The following is a 14,124-nucleotide window of genomic DNA, read 5'->3' as shown; positions in this document are numbered from 1 at the left end:
TTCGGTTCCGACCAGCAGCCCTTTGCTGCATGTCATTCCCCATCTCTCTCCCCTTTCATGTCTAAGCTACCCTGTCACAAATAAAGGCCTAAAATGCCCCAAAAAAATCTTTAAAAGATCAGTTGCAGAACATTATTACCATCAACACTTGGGTTGCCAGGTTGTGAAAACTTCCTTTTGGAAATTAGGCCATGATGATCTGGACTAAATCCATTTATAACAACGTATCAACATTTTTCTTAACGGCTTTTTAGAAAGTCAGAAACCCATTTCATATCATATGAATGAATTACCAATATATATAACGGCATTAATACTAAATAGAAAGGATAAACACCTCCCAATGTGATATTTCACACCATGACAACACTAAATGTCTTCTCATTAATGTCTATAAAGCACTAGCCCAAAATTATTATTTATTAACGTTAACAAAGCCATTATTTTAGACTTATAAGCTCTATATAAAGGGTGCCCTTTCAGAAAGTGGTACCCATTCTCCACCTTTTATCATTTTCTTTTTGCATTATTAAGAGGAAAGACACTTGAAAGTTGTTATTCAAGACCACCGATAACGTCTCTAACAAATGTAATAAACTATATATCTATTATCTTGATTAAGCTTCTCATATCATTAAAGGAAATTAAAGTTTTTGCACTCTACTGCAAACGTACAACCCCAGTAATACATCAACCTACTTTAACAGAATTTTGCCTCAATAATTGTTCATTTGCTTAATGGTAGCTGCTTGTGTACTTGTGTAAGATCATGTAATTATAAACAATCTCTTTTTGAGGCTCCTAAAACACTTAAAATCCCCTTAATTAATTTATTTATTCACTCATTCATTTATTCAGGGGTGGACTGTACTGAGTGGACTGGTTAAGTTGTCAGTGGTGTAAACTACTGCTACCTAGTGGTGTGAGGTTCCACTACACTGCAGGCAGATGTAGTCTCCCACAGACGACTAGAGTCACCAATGCTTCACTACACAATCTGATTTTACATGTGTTGAAATCAGTGAAGGCCAATATATTCTTTTTTAAATTATAAACTTTTTTACTTTGTAAATTAACAAAAAAAAAGTGGATGTTAGTGTTTCTTCCCACCCCTCTGACACAATGCTGGATCATAATGTTAATATCATATACAGAGAGGGGACAAATTAAAAACTTGGTTTCAAATCTTAGCGCATATTTCTAAGATTAAATATGTATGACTAAACAAGCAGCAATCATAGCTTGGGACATCCTTAGGTTATATTTATTAAGGGTTTAACATAAAAAAACTAAGCTAATTTGCTTTAAATTTTGCTTTTTAGGATGCAGTGGTTACACTGGTGCACCTCATTTCCAAGCATCTTGATAAACCAAAAACATGTTAACATGTTAGGGCTCTGTTTCTTGATTTTTCATCTGCGTTCAATACAATTCAACCAAATTTACTTTTATCAAAAATGATTCAGTTTCAGATTAATTCTTATCTTATTCTTTGGTATTACTCAGTTCTCTCAAATAGGGTCCAGCTGGTCAAAGTAAATGACAAACTTTCTTCTCCTAAGACAACTAATGTTGGAGTACCCCAGGGCTGTATTAGCTCACCTGTGTTGTTTACTTTATATACCTCTAATTGTACTGCTACTTTACCAAATCAGTTTCTGTTAAAGTACTCAGATGACTCAACTCTCCTGACCTTATTGAACAAAGATGATGACCCTACACTGTATCAGGGAAATGTGGATTGGTTAGTTGAGTGGTGTGATAACAATGCTCTCATTATTAACACTGTGAAGACAGAGGAAATCATTTTTGGAATAACTCAAAATTGTCAACTGTCCTTGGTGAAGATTCATAACTCAGAAATTAGTCAAGTCTCGGTCTATAAATATTTGGGTGTCATGATAGACGACAATCTCTCATGGACTTCTCATATAGATTTTATCTGCAAAAAAAATACAACAGCGTGTTTATTTTCTTCGTAGATTGAGATCTTTTGGAGCTAGCAGTCAAATCATCTCTGTGTTTTTCACATCAGTAATTCAGAGTATGATGCTTTACTGTAGTACTGATTGGCTAAGTAGCCTCTCAGTTAAAAATAAAACAAAACTATTTAATCAGATTAAAATTTGCGCAAAGATTATAGGACCACCTGTAGTGCACTCCTTTCAGGAGGCTCACAATAACAGCATGCTTAGACTAGCCAAAATTATTTCAAATGACTCTTTACATGTCTTGCACAGTGAATATCAGCTTCTGCCTTCAAACAGACGCTTTAGAGTTCATTCTTTTAATCGTATTAGACTTAAAAACTCCTTCATACATCAATCTATCCTATTGCTAAACCGGTTACATTAAACTCAGTGCAATATTTATTTCAGGGATATACATCTCCAAGACTTTGTCTGTGTGTATGTTTATGTCATGTACTGTTGTTATATATGTTTTCTCTGTTTCCTTATTTTGGAGTTTATGTCATCTGTGGTAATGTCTCATGTATGTTTGTTGGTGTTATTAATCTCATGAATGTTTGGATGTATGTGTATGTCCTCATTAGGATGTATGTGTTTGTCCTCATTAGGATGTATGTGTATGTCATTTACTGTTTTTGGATGTATGTCTACGTGCTCATCTTAAACAAGCTACCCAGGGATGTACAAAGAATTTCAGCCTTTGGCTGACAATAAAGTTGTATCGTATCGTATCGTATCGTATCGTATCGTATCGTATCGTTTATCAAGACTGTGTGGGTGTGCTTTGATCAGATTTGATTGACACTGGCCTGGAAACATACTCAAACTACCCCACAACTTTCATCATATTTTTCCCTAAAACGTTAAAGGCTAAAGTCAGTTGGTGCACGGAAATACCATGAAACTAATGAGACAAATTCATTCATTCATTTGCTGATTGACAAAATAGGATTTTAGATCCTGTAACGAATGTAGATGTTTCCATACAGGATATGAGGGGTCACTGAATGAGTTGATGAGTATGTGAATTATGTGAATCCTGTCTTATGGCCTTTGCAGATATCAAGCCAAATAATTCAACCAGTGGAGGATTTTGGTCCAACGTCTTAAGAAGCCTTTAGACTGTGCAACAACAATGATCCTATCACATTGTGCGAGATTGGTCTGATACAATCTTGATCACAATCTGTGTCAGACTGTACGACACAGTATGAGCCATTTCAGACTGTGCAATGAATGCATAGCAAATAAAAAAAACGAGCACAGGCACGTCATCAGCTGGGGTAAAATTTGTTTGAAAATTAGCTCTGAAAGTTTTTTTCTTCGTTGCCAGAATCACACATTTGTTTTTCCCCTAAATTTTATTTAAAGAAGGTACATATGAAATGCTGCGCTAGCCAGTGTATTCTGGATAATTTCATGTCATATTCTGATTGGTTGATTTGTAAACTTGGTTTGTATGAGCAGCCACATTGTGAGAATGTGGTCCTAAAAACAGGTTGTCCTTGGTTGCCAAAGCTCCAAATCGGCTGTCTCACAGTGTGATCTAGCAGGGCCATAGCACAAAATTCTGGACCCTGTACATAGGCATTCTCTATGGGCCCCTCCCCGCACCCACGGCTATTCATTCTGGTATCTTTTTACTTTTGCCCCCTACACATCTGCAATCTAGGATCACCGTTTTGGACTGACAAGCAGAGATTCTACCACGTTTCTCTCATTATTGTCAATGTTCATCTCAGACAGCCCAAAATAGCATGTGCAAAGGGACCTTTAGGGTATATCTTTGCAAAGAATGCTGTTCACTCTTCAACTAGATTTCAGAGACTTGGGGGAATAAGGAGCACCGGAACTGTTTTGGTGACTCCTGGTGGCCCAAAACCTTTTTACGATCCTTTATCTGTAACCCATCTGTTTTTTCTATCACTTTGGACGACTATAACTAACACAGGAATCGCATCACACCTCACACATGCTCCTGAAATCCTTGTAGGCTTTGTTTTGATGAAACAGGAGTTCGATCCCTAATGATGTAACTGCACTCACTCAGGCTCCTTAATGAAACACTGACGCCAGATTTCTTCTTTGGCAGTTTTCCTGCCAGGTAAATTACATACCGGTTAGTTTTACCAGATCATGTTTATAATGGGCCCTTTTATTATTCCTGTCAAAACACTTAAAAAGACTCTTTCTGGTACTAACTCCTACTGCCTCCACCATCTCTGATACCCTCACGTCACCCAACACCTCCCCACCCGCAGTGACATCTCCATTGTCCTCCTCCTTTCCTGTCCCCCCCTGCTCTCTAACTGAAGTGTGGCGGGAATGAGTGATGAGCCAGTGTTTGGGTTAACGACAGGGATGGGGTGTTAAACCTGAAGTGTTTAATTAACCCCACAATAGGCCTGCCTGTCAGCCTGTGCCCATTCCCTCTTGATGGAGACTTCAGCTCACCCACCAACACACTCACACACACACACACGCACACACATATGCATGCATGCATGCACACACACAATCAGAGGCAAGTGTGCACACTCATACAAATTCATATGAACACACTCAGGCACATAGGCCCTTGGAGACACATGTAATGGCAGGTGCACATATACACACACACACACACACACGCACAGAAATGCACACACCAGCCCGGGAGGGGAGAGGATGAGGGGAGGGGAGTAAAGTGATAATGCTCCGCCACAAACGCAAGATTGCTTTTTTTCTCGCTCTCCTTCTCTAAAGTCCATTTTCTGGGTCACTGCATTGCATTCATTACTGTCTTTGAAGACATTGGGCTGGGAAGGAATAATGCTTCCCTTTCACTCGCGCTGAGAGAAGCAAAGAGTTGTGAGCACCGGAGTCAGGGCCAGAGGCCTGGGAGGGAGGAAAGGAGGGCGGGGACGCGGTAATATGTGACATCTTTATCTGGTTTTAATTTCAGTCATAAATATTGAATGCTTTATTTGCTCATCTGCAGCTGCCTCCACTCAGTCAGTGTTTGTGTCTCTTGTCTCTTTTTTTTTTTTTTCTGCTCTGCCAGCACACACCATGTTTCTTATGTTGTAGCTAGGGGGCAAAGCAATAGGATTAGGTAACGATTTTTCCATTTTCAAATGAACTCCAAAATGGACTTTAGCCGATTGAAACACTAAAAATCCAGCCCGTGGATCCCCTCAAGATTGAATGAATATGAATAAAGCATGATTTAAAATACTCCTTTCTCCGATCTACATCAACAGACGGGTAGGAGAAGAGGCTATCGGCCGCTCTTTGAGAGGGTGACACTGACATAGGGAGCATTATGGGAGTCATCTCATCCCCTGGGTGAATCAATAGGTGCCATATGACAGTGGCTCACCCATCAAGTGGCGCGGTGACTGGGGGTGCTGCTGGAAATTTGCTTAAAGCCTACACCAATTAACTTCAACATGACAGATTCAGGCAGCCAATGAGTGAGCGCTTTGCATTCTGCCGCCTGCCTGACTCTGTGGGTACAGAAGGGAAACCTCAGCTGTTAGACGGATGGTGGGCTGCTTTTGTGTGTCTTCCTGCATGCACACAAGCATCAACCCTTGTAAATTTGCGTGTGCATGCTAAGGCAACTAGCGTGTGTGTGTGTGCGTGTGTGTGTGTGTGTGTGTGTGTATGTATGTGTGTGTGGGAGGGGAGGGTGGTGGTTGTGGTGGGGGGAGTAATTCTGGAGTGATTCAGGCCCTGCTCTCGCTCCTTAATGATGATGTCAATCTGTGAAAAAGCACGCACACATTGGAGCTGTCAGGGCCTCATCAATCAGAGAGGGGTTTGTCAAAGGAGCCCAGGCCCAGATTAACGAGGCGGGGACAATGACGGCGGCCCATTTGCATAGAAAATTACCCTCATCTTTAGGAAAGTGATAGTGCCAAGGAACCGAGGCTGACAATGGGGATGTTAGCTGGGGATGTTAGCTGGCGTTGTTGCGGCGGTTATTGAGGGAAGAAAGCACTTTGATCTCTGTTTTTGTATTAAACTTGACTGTAGGAACGTATTTAGAAGATTCGATTGCAATGTATTTCATGAAATGTAACCTTGAATACAATCTTCTTCTTACATTTCAGCTATGATAAATTACTTTAATAGCTAATATGGTAGCAAATAAACTGATGTCTTTTTACACTTCTTACACTTCTTCACTGCTTAGTCCACATTCAAACGTCCCCCACAGAACACACCAGCACAGTGCATCCCCCCCCCCCCACCCCCCTCTGTCCATTTGCTTTCCTGCCCAAATGAGACAGTGATGAATCAAGTGGGTTTTAGCTTTTTTATGAACTCCTCCAAGAATACAAGCCGAGTTCATCTTTAGCTGCAGCTCCAGCGAGTGCTCCTCCCTCCCAGCTCGCTCCATTGTCAGGCAGAGAAGACAATGGTTAAAGCTACATATTAACTCGGCCTGTTGTTCGCAGCTATTCTGCTCCGCTGCCATCTGGCTGAATTGGCTCCTCTCTCTATGACAAACAGGACAGTAAGGGTCAGGTCACCTGCAGGGACAGGCCAGAGTACATTAAGGCATAATGATTGAGCTCCAGTGTTTGTGTGTATTCATGTGTGTGTGTGTATGTGTGAGTGTGTGAATGAGGGAGTCAAAAGGAGAATTGTTTGTGTTGCTAGTCTAGCTAGTGTGTGGTGTGGGAACTGGGATTCAAAGACAGTTTGTGTGAATAAGAGAAACTGTTTTGAATGTGTGTGTTTGTGTGTTTTTGTGTTTGTGTGTGTGTGTGTGTGTGTGTGTGTGTGTGTGTGTGTGTGTGTGTTTGTGTTTACTATGTTTGCCGTGTTTGTGCACCCAAGAACACACATTTGCACCTGTGTAAGAAAAGAAAGTGAATGTGTGCACTTGTGTCAGTGTGTCATTGTGTTTGTCCTTTCACCACCACAAGAAAAAGTGTGTGGTTTAGTGTGTGAGTGTGTGTGTGTGTGTGTGTGTGTGTGTGTGTGTGTGTGTGTGTGTGTGTGTGTGTGTGTGTGTGTGTGGTAGCAGGGGGCCTTCCTCACTGAGCGAGAGCAGGACAGTTAAGGTGTCACCACCATGATGGAAAGGGTCCTCCTTCACAGGAGGCCAGCAGCTGCCAGGTTTTCAGCAGCTTGTGCCGAGGACTCCACATAAGTTAGTGGTCAGAGGTTTGGATAATGTGTGATGAAAAGGCCGAAAACCACGAGATTTACAGCTGAGGGTTAAGGTCGGAGGTCAAAGTGTGGAAGGTCAGAAGGTGCACTTTCTCTCTGTCTCTCGCACACACACATATACACTTCACAGCACTTATGAAAGCTAATGTGAAACAATGCTGTAATGTAACCTTAAAGGGTCAGTTCACACAATCGACAAAAAAGTTATAAATGCATTTCCTCACTTACCTCTGGTTTATGTAATCATGTAGATTTATTTTTCTTTCTGCCTACAAACCAAAATTCAATAATAGGGTCTCTCTTTTAATGGAAAGTAGTTTAAATAAAAAAATATCATAGTGAGGCCTGTGCAGAGTAACCATGAATTTTTAATGCACAAAAAAAACACAAATTCCATTCACCTCTGTTATTAGGGTGTAGGCAGAAAGCTGTCACCTTGTCAAATAAAACCAAAACTATTTGCTAGGGCCGTAGCCTAAATGTTCAGATCCCCATAACTGCTATCCCTATTGCAAATAGAAAGTTTCTAAAAATTATTATTATTTGAATATTTTATATTTTTACCTGCATGCTTAATTGTATTTTATTCCAGTTTTATTTTACTGTAGCATTTGTATCATGAAAGTCCTCCAGAAATCAAGATGGGCTACTTTCTTTCTTCAACATATATCAAAAAAGACCCACCTGTAAAAAATATAAAATCCTACATCAATTAGTTTACTTTGTTACCTAAAAGTGGTGAAATGTGAAAATACTGAGTCGAAATGATGGAATCAGCTGAAAAAAGCTTATGTTTTTACCTGTAGGATATATGTGGCCCCCTGCCACTCTTGCTTAGGATGGGTTAATGGTGGCTATGGCCATGCTATCTACATGGCTAGATACCAGTAGAAAAAAAGGACAAAGCCTTTAACGACACAGATTTCTATATACAGTGTGTCACGTTTACAAGCTAAACCAAAGAGGACCACTCCACACCTTTCCCTTCTGTGTCCATTAAAACGTTTTAAAGTCAAATAAGAACCGAGTGTAGTTCTTTGAATCTTTTCTACTAGATTTCAAGGATGACCTTTAAATCTACTTAGAGAAAAGTATCTCCACAAACTGTATTTAAGGCCAGTAAATAGATAAATAGCCTCATTAATCACCACTAGATCAGAGTAGACACTTTAACGCCCTGACAGTCAACTTGGCATCCCCCCTTATTACGCTGTCATGGACCAATAAACACTCGTGCCCGCGCCACTCCACCAATCAAACACCTGGCATTTTGCAGGTCATTAGAGAGGACGGCGAATCAGAGCCCTCGCTCACGCAGGGGAGGGGAGTCGGCTCCGTGCCCGGACCCTCCAAATCTCACCAATGGGAATGCAGCACTCCTTGTAATCCAATTAAAGGAGCGTAAGCGGTTAGTTAGACACCTTGTGTTAATGTAAGCACTATCCAATATACTCTGGGCTGGTAACAGCATGACTGGGGATACACTTTGGTCCGTGGAACATAGGAGTAGTACACAGCTGGGGGGGCTGCTGTGGTAATATCAGGATACCATTTCAAACCAGGCTTGCGAATACAGCAGAGGAGGGGTGGGAGGCCTTTAGCTCTCTGAATGATAATACGGCTGACCTTTGGTTGTTCTTTTTCAGGCAAGATGACAAAGACAAAAGAGATTTTAGGGGAAGAAGAATAAAAAAGGTCATCTCCAATGTCAATGAACATTCCTGTACAATATGTACTTTAGCCCTGTGACAGTACAATATATAAGCAGTATTTTCTAAAATGAGGATGCACGTAAACCCCAGAAAACTGAGTGGGATGGTTCCTTGATTGTGTGCTCTACTTGTTATTCAGCCCCGTTCTTCATGTAAATGTACAGTCGTGCATCTTAATTGCATTTTCTAAGCAGCATTTAATAACTGTAGGTTTGTACCATTTGTAGTCATTGCAGATGTAAGGACAAGTGTTTTCACACTGGCACCTCCCATTTCCTCCGATCCAGCAGCTGCACGAGAATGTGCTGCATCTGACATGGAGGAACTTAATCATATCTTCTTTTTTCTCTTTCCCAGATGCACCGAATTGAACTTAATTAGATGCTACATCACCTCAGTGAGGGGCTGCATGGCAAATCTTATTAAGAAAAAGCAGTGTGTTTCTCCAACGCTCACTGATTCCTTTACATCCTGGAGTCTGTGGGAGAAAACCCCGCCGAGGCGTATTCTCCAGCCCCTGTAACTAATGGCGCTGTTGCCCAGATCTGACAGTGAGCTGTGTCTGTATATTGTGCTTAATATCATAATAATAATGAGAGCAAATTAGAACAATCAATTTCCATGGCTGGTTGTTGATTGGAGGACGAGGTGGAAGTGACAGGGGGTGATCCATCATCCTCGGCCAGTCACATTAAGAAGAGCGCCGTGGAGCAGGTGGGCTGGGCTGGGGGCCAGCCCCAGCCAATGGGAACGGGTGGGAAGGGGAGGAGGGAGATCCATAACACCCAAATCAAGTGCTAATGTAGCTGTAAAGTGGGTAAAGGAGCAGAGGAGGAAAGAGAGGATGACGCTGAGACTTATGACTGGTTCAAGTGGGCTCTTGAGTGTGTGTGCATTTGGCCAAAGGATTTGTCCTGCCAGTTTGTCCATGCATCCTTTAGCTAGAACCACAATTTCACAGTGAATGCTAAACCAAAGCTAACACAGAAAAACACCCTTTTTTCAGGTCCATAATCACAGTCAAACAATCATCATGAACTGCAGCTCAAATCCCACAAGGGGTCACTAGAATCTTACCTCCCTACAATCCTCCAGAGCTCTCGTCTCTCAAATGTTCATCAGCACAATGAAGCAGTTGTATCAAAGAATCATGTGCCAACCACAGAAAATAAATGCAGTAACTCAATGTGCATGCGAAAATGAAAATTCACAATTTTCTGCCATTGACTGCTGACCCTGCTATGAGCACAAGGAGATGATAATACGCTGTGTTAACAATTGAGGAAATAATTAGCTGGGCATGGAGGCTTGGTTGATGTCAGACACTCTACTTCATGGTTTCTTACACACACACTCTCACACAGATGTGAATTTCTTTTCCCTAACCCACTTTCATCACACACACCACAACAGTTAATGTCCCAAACTCCTGTTGGAGTTACACTAACATAGCCAAAACTCTTAAATTAAAAAAAATTCAGGAAAAGCAACATAAGAACATTTTCGCCTTTTATCAGCTCATGTTGGAGTCTTTCTCTCTAATCCTATTTCTGCCAAACGATGGCATGGGGCGAGTATATTAGATTTCATCAGCATCCATCAATCATGGCCGCACTTAACACGATCAGCTCCCCAGTTTATTCAGAGCGAACAATGGGGGACAGGCACGTCCCGCCTGCAACTGAGTAAATGAGGAATTTAAATACTGCACAAGAGACTCGGAGGGGGCTGACTGATTAAAGGCCACAATATCTGCTTTTCTGGGCAGATGATCTGTCAACGGGATGCAAGAGGAGGTTTATTGAAATAATGGGCTGCTAATGTGAGGTTATTCTGGAGCACACATACACAAATGCTTGTGAGGATACTAATTGTGGCAACATGTCTTTGTGGTGCACAGAAAAATGACTCAGTCTAATTTTCACACACATGCACACATCATGTTTCCCAGCACAGCATCCCCATACTGTCAGCTATCAGTGGGAAATGTATCAAATGACATCTCATTCACTGTTGAGAGGAAATTAAATCATGCAGTTCCAGATCCTGATTATGACTATGAGATGTCCCTCTTGTAAATTATGTCTGTGAGGTGTTCATTTCTTTTCACAGCTTTGCCAACATTGAAGTCTCTCTCTGGTTTTTCATCTAATCATCGTGTTAATGAGCAGATAGGATCAGTTACTAAGGATGGTATTGGACGCGGGAGAAAAATGTCCTTGTGACGGAAAGGTCAAAAATATTCAATGTTTAAAGCTGCACTAGGTGTCTCACGTAGTCATGAATCCACGGAGAAATATCACCTGACTCCTTTGCTGTCCTGTCTAATGACCTGCGTTCCCCTCAACTCTATGTAGAATTTTAGCATTGTTCACTTCATTGTTTTGGTTTTTACGGCTCACAACTGTACTGCTTAGGTTCACTCGCACCGCTTTAATCAACCTCATCTCCAGATACAGCTAGCAGATGTTGTCAGTGAAAAGCCCTTTTAGTAAAACCACACTACCTGCCCAGCACTAAATTAGACAAAGTTACTAGCCGATGAACATAATTGAGCATTAAGCAGCTAAAGAGCCAGATACTTAGCTAGGAGTTGCTGGAGACCAAAATCAGAGCTAAAAAAAGATCATTTTGGACTTACCTTCCCCAGGAAAATATATATATATATATATATATATATATATCTCTTTCTGAAGTATTAAGTATACCTCAGCAACGTAATGCAGTATAATAAATCTGCAATCAAGCCACAATGTTAAGTTTATGTTGACACTGTGTCAGAGAAGTGACAGGTACCATAAGATTTTCTTCTTCCTGTTCCTTTTTTTTCCATTCATGCATGTTATGAATGAATGAATGAATAAAAAAAGAAGTTGATTGAACTCTGTGTCATTTTTTAGGTCATAGTTTGTGAAATTAAGAAGCGTTTCTAATCTTCAGTCACTGTAACATTTGGTTAGATTAGCATGTAATTGTGCAAGTTTACCAAATAAACTGATAACTTTGTCATCATTTGTCATCATTCGTAAAACAACAGGTCTTTCTACTTTATCCGTTCTTCCTGTCCTTGGAATGTTTCATTTCATAAAACAGAAATGTTTCTCTACTTCTCTTCTCTCATGGTGCCAGCCCTGTGAGTTGCATCCCTTTTCGCAGCATAATTGATTTTTTACACAAACACAGCATGATACCACAGACATTTCACAGTCATAGGAGTCATATGACACAAGCCATTTGACTTGCATGATAGTCTCAACTTGGTTCGTTGGGTTAAAGTTAGGAGCACAAGCCAAAAGTAAATTGGCTGTGTATCGGAGAAAACTGTAGGAAAGTATAGTGTGGCAGGAAATACTGTAGCAGCAGGGAGGATAGTTTGATGGAGGCAGTGTAAAGCAAGTAAAACTATACCAAAGACACAGATACACATCATGTATTGTTTGAGAACTTCAGCGGTGATATGGCCACTAGGAAAGAACTTCCAATGAATAACATATCTCAATATAGTTTTTATTTAATTCAAAAATCTCTCCATGTATGATCTCAGTGGTGTACTGCACCAAACAGATTTAGTGACAAATGGTGCAACTTTGAAAAATCTGTCAATTCAAAGCAAACACAAAATTGTCTTTTCCATGTCATGTACATCTATGTTGGGAGCTTTTTCCCTCAAGAGGTCACACGGTTGCTTTAGAGAAAATGAAAACTAAAACATTTTGCCATGAAATCATACATGAAGCAGGAGACACTGTGACCAAAGCCTATTACGAGGTGACCAGATACTGGAACACATGCAGAACATATCAGTTTTGTGAATTCTTTCACATGAAACAAAACCTGTCTCTATTGAGGGACAGAAAGATCTTAAAGGACAAAAAAGAGACACTTGCAATACAGTGCTGGCAAAAAATATTACCTGTTGGACCTTAAACTCTCATAGTTGTGTTCAAATGTATTTGTAACTGTAGGATAAAACCCATTGAGATGTACCATCTTGGTTATATCACAATCATTACGTAGCAACAGACCGAGGAGTCACCGAATACATTTAAATAGAAATCAATGCAGCAACATACAAACATACAAAAAAAGACAAACTACATACACTAATTAATAAAAACATTTTAACCAATAAAAGATAGAACAGAAGAGTGTGAGTGGATCAGGTATAAACATCAGATATTAACACAAAGTATAAACAGCATAGGTATAGACAGTGACAACGGATATCCAGCCTGAATGAGTGAAATCCGGCAGAATTTCCGTAAGCAACAGAGAAATCCCGGAAGTGGAACGTCAAGGTTATTGACTACAATAGTTAAGACTCAGAAGTACAAAGAAGTAAAAAATCAGAGGTTATTAAAAGATGAAAATACACATAGAAACAAATCAAGACAAAAATCTACACACTAACTGGATAAGGTAAAGGTACTTTATTTGTCACATACACGTACATGTAGCGAAATTCATTCTCTGCGTTTAACCCATCCCTCAAGGGAGCAGTGGGCAGCCAATGACAGCACCCGGGGACCAACTCCAGATCTGAGCCAGTGCCTTAATCAAGGGCACTGACTGGAGAACCTAGTACATGGTTTTGATGGTGGGGGAAACCCAAACCCACGCAAACATGGGGAGAACATGCAAACTCCACACAGAAAGGCCCCGGAACGACCTGGATACGAACACAGAACCTTCTTGCTGGAGGCCATGGTGCTAACCATTGGGCCACCATGCTGCCAATTGGATTAACATCATTTTGGATGATCATTGTCAAAGGCCCTAATGTTTTTTCTGCCACATACAGATAAAATACAATTTATTTTTCCCACAACCTTAAGTTTAGCAAGTCAAGATGAGGAAAACCCCTACATATCACTTACAGTACTACTAAACTTAGAAAGCCTTTCACACGTCTAGGGCCCTGTTGATCAGAAAATCAACTCAAAACTCTTTTGTGTTTTGCTGTTTTGTTGTAAGACTTTTGTTTTAATATTAAATGAAGTTTATTATTCTGTGCATTGTCCATCCGAGACACCCTACTAGTACTTTAGATCTGGCCATGATGCTCTAATGGATCTCAACCTTTTTTGCTTGTGGCCCTTTGACATAAATCCATGTCTATTATCCCTCGTCACAGGCTGCATCTCTTAGACTTACAGGCAGTGGATATAGATTCTAGAAGGTGCGGACCTCTCCTGTCACCTCTCCATTATCCTTGCATATTTTATGCGGAATTGTCTATTTAACAAATATAGTTTTAACCTTACGTGGTTGACATT

Source organism: Perca flavescens, chromosome 2 (genome assembly GCF_004354835.1).
Source record: "Perca flavescens isolate YP-PL-M2 chromosome 2, PFLA_1.0, whole genome shotgun sequence".
NCBI lineage: Eukaryota > Metazoa > Chordata > Actinopteri > Perciformes > Percidae > Perca > Perca flavescens.
This window is presented reverse-complemented; position numbering follows the sequence as displayed.